This window comes from Myotis brandtii, unplaced genomic scaffold (genome assembly GCF_000412655.1).
Source record: "Myotis brandtii unplaced genomic scaffold, ASM41265v1 scaffold657, whole genome shotgun sequence".
Classification (NCBI taxonomy): Eukaryota; Metazoa; Chordata; class Mammalia; order Chiroptera; family Vespertilionidae; genus Myotis; species Myotis brandtii.
Window position 1 is genome coordinate 1517742 of NW_005370552.1, and position 3635 is coordinate 1521376.

The 3635-nt window shown below is 55.3% G+C and overlaps 1 non-coding gene across 1 annotated transcript; it reads right to left on the reverse strand.

Annotated features, from left to right (window-relative positions):
* Nucleotides 1-258: 258 nt before the first annotated feature.
* TRNAH-GUG lies at nucleotides 259-331 on the reverse strand. The gene has a single exon. It is a non-coding gene; the product is annotated as a tRNA-His (tRNA).
* Nucleotides 332-3635: the final 3304 nt, after the last annotated feature.

Consider the following 3635-nt stretch of genomic DNA (forward strand, 5'->3'; position numbering starts at 1 on the left):
GCCCCCAGGGTTCTTGCCTGGTTCTGTGGCATCTGACTAGTGTACTCACAGGGCCTCGTGCTCCGGGGCTCCACACTTGGGGTTGCATGCCCTGTAGTCGCCATCCTGAATAATAGTATCCTTTGTTGTTGTTGTTAATCCTCACCCGAGGGAAAGACAGAGAGAAACATCGATGTGAGAGAGACACCTCTATTGGTTGCCTCCTGCACGAGCGCTGACCAGGTCCGGGACCAGGGAGGAGCCTGCAACCAAAGTATGTGCCCTTGTCTGGAATCGAACCTGGGACCTTTTGGTCCACAGGCCAACGCTCTATCCACTGAGCCACACCGGCCAGGGCGTGAATAATACTGTCTTTGAATTTGTGTTTGGGACCATGGGACATGCACCAGGGCCTTGGAGCCTCAGCTCCTGCACCCCCGTCCCCTCCCTGCTCACCTCCCTGAGATGGCTTCTCGGATGCCCACCTCCAGGTGCCCCCGGCCCTGCCCGGCCTCTCACACCATCCTGGCCTTGGGCCTGCTGCTGCCTTCTCCCCCGGCAGCCTGGTTGCGAAGTCTCGGAAGGTCAGGGTTGGGGGCAGGTGTGCCTCATGACATCCCGCACCCTGGACCAGGCAGCGAGTGTGCCCGACTGGTGACTGATCTGACTGGGAGGCCACCGACTGCCTTGGGCGGAGGCAGTGGGCGTGTGGGGAGGGGGCCGGCGCCCCTGCTCCTGGCTGGGGCCCTGCATTTTAATTTTGTTCTGGGCCCTGACGGGCGGTGGCGGGCTATTGTGTTTGAGGCTGTGCAGGCCAGGCCTGCAGGGAGGCCAGTCTGCAGGGAGGCGGAGAATAATAGAGAAGTTCAGTAAGGAACAGAGCGCCTTCTGCATGCGATGCGGGGCCCGGGGAAAGGTTCTGGAAGGGGCTTTGCTGTCCGGGTCCTGCCCCCCCCCCCCCGGGAGGCCTGGCTGCACTTTTGCTCCTATGTTCTTCTCATCGAACCTCTTCTGTCCCCTGATTGCCAGCTCAGAGTCCCCGACCAAGACCAAAACAAGAGCTCCGTGTGCAGTGCGCAGCATCGGGCTGCGGTCCCAACTTCGCCTTTTCACCAGCTGGGGGGACCGGGCCAGTCAGTTCTCCCGTCCGAGCCTTTGTGTCCTTAAGAAAAGACGGGGCATCGTGGTAGCAACGCGGGAGGTTGCTATGAGGCTTATCTGTTTGTGCTCCTTGTCGTTAGCAGAAGGACTTACGCACAAAGGCCTGCAGGAAACTCAGAGGGAAATGACTTCCGCGTCTCATTGTTTTCTCGGCACTTACCCTGCGCACTGGAATCTGGTTCACTCAAGTGGCTAAAATGGGGTCAAACAAGATGGATGGCATAGGTTTGAGCGCTCCACGGTGTGCTTCGCCCATTCCCATGGCCAAAGACTAAACCCCCAGTTACTATTGCTGCAGCCCAAACGGCCCGCAAACAGAGCGGGTTAAACTGACAGCCATGCTCCTATAGCTCCTGATCTTGTGGGTCAGGAATGGGGCCTGCTTTCTCTGCATTGCTGCATGGTTTAAGAGCCCCCCATGTTCAGCGCCCTGCTCGTTCCTGGTGCCCCCTGCAATGCTCTCTGGCTTCCGTGCCTATCTCATTTGGGCAGCTCAAAAAGCAGGCCCTGAGCCAGGATTTGGGGGCACAAGAGGAGTGATCCCAGGAAGCACAGTGAGGGAGTGGGGGTTGAGACAGGGAAGGGAGGGCGGTCAGTCAAGGGTGCGAGAGTGAGCAGGTTGCCGATGTGGGCAACTGGGCTGCCCCCTGTGGTGCCCCTCTAGGACCCTGTGGGACACCCTCCTCAGCACTGCCCCAGGGAGGGGCGAAGAAGCTGCGTGCTTACCCACCAGCTCTGGGTCGGTAGCTGCTGCTAAACCAGCCTTCTGGGAGGACAAAGGGTGCCATGTGGGATCAACCAGTCCCTCAGTGGTCCTCGGGTGGGGGATGTGCGGGGCTGCAGGGTCCACGTCAGCTTCATGCACAGGCGTGGCCTTGGGTGTGGACGGCTGGGAGGCTGGGCTCAGCTGGGGCTGTGGCGTGGCTCCTATCCGCGGCCTCTCCAGCTGGCGGCCAGGGTCGTAGTGCTTCTTACGTGGTGGCCAGGCCTTGTACAAAGGTGTCCAAGGCAGCATCTAGAAAGCCTCTTCTGATCTAACTTTGGACATCATGCGGCACCCCTTCTGCCAATGCACTTACTTACAAGAGTCACGCAGATTCAAAAGCGGGGGACGGCACAAGGGCATGAATGCCAGCAGGCGTGGGCCATGGGGGGCAGCTCTGGAGACCAGCTGGCACAGTGGGCCGACCGCTCTCACATTTGTGCCCTTAATCCTGGGAGTCGAGGTGTGAGTTCGCGGATGGAAGAGCTCAAACCCATCCCCCACATCACCGGAAAGGCTCCAGGAAATCTGGAGCAGGAGATGGACAGCTTCTGGGGAGTAGCAGCCCCCGCAGAGTATCTGAGAACTACTTTGGATGTTCTGCTTCAAAGCCAACCTTTTGGGCTCTTCAGTTTCAAAAAGACAAATCTCAGCCCTAGTCGCTGTGGCTCAGTGGATAGAGAGTCGGCCTGCCAACTGAAGGGCCCCGGGTTCGATTCTGATCAAAGGCACGTACCTGGGTTGCAGGCTCGATCCCTGGCCCTGGTCAGGGTTTGTGCAGGAGACAACCAATGGGTGTGTCTCTCTCACATCCATGTTCCTCTCTCTCTCTCTCTCCCCCTCCCTTCCACTCTCTCTAAAAATCAATGAAAAATACCCTCGGGTGAGGAACAACAACAACCGCCCCACCCCACCCCCCAAAAAAAACACCCCCAAACAAACCTCAGATTCTTATAATGGACTTACTATAATTACCTCCATTTCCCATGTAGGGAAACTTAATTAAATTGTCTAGAGTCACAGCTAGAAAATGAATCTGGAATTCGAATCTAGATATATCTAATGCCAAAGCAACAGGTCATTTTACAATTTTCAGTTTAAGTAACTTTCCCATGGTCACCCAGAGAAACCAGAAATGCAATTCAATACCCATTCATGGTGATGCCTGGCAAACTTAGAGGAGAATGGAAATGCCTTCGTAAAGAATTTGGACAAACAAAACTTAGAGCAAACATTATGTTTAATGGTAAAATACTGAAAGCTTTGCCCCCGAGATCGGGAACTACACAAGGATGCCTGCTATTGCTTCTTCCATTTGTTACACTGGAGGTCGTGACCAGTGCAATAAAGCAAGAAAAAGAAATAAAAGCACCCACATTGCAAAGGAAGAAATGAAACTGTCATTTTTTGTAGATGGCATGGCTGTGCACACAGAAAACCCCAAAGAATCTACAACCCCACGATTAGAATTAGTAAGAAAGCTCAGCAAGCTCAAGGAATGTAATGTAGGGCTCGTGTGAGGATACAGCGAGAAGCTTCTATCAGATCCTGGACCCTTACCTGGTTAAGCCGCACAACAACCTCTCTATGGACTTTGGCAATGGTGACACTTCCTTCTCGACATTCCCTTTCCCTGGCCTCCTTGACACTGTGTCCTTTGGGTCTTGTCCCCTCTGCCTCTGGCTTTCTCTGCCGCCTCCTCCTCTGGTATCTGTTCCTGCAATGCCGGCCA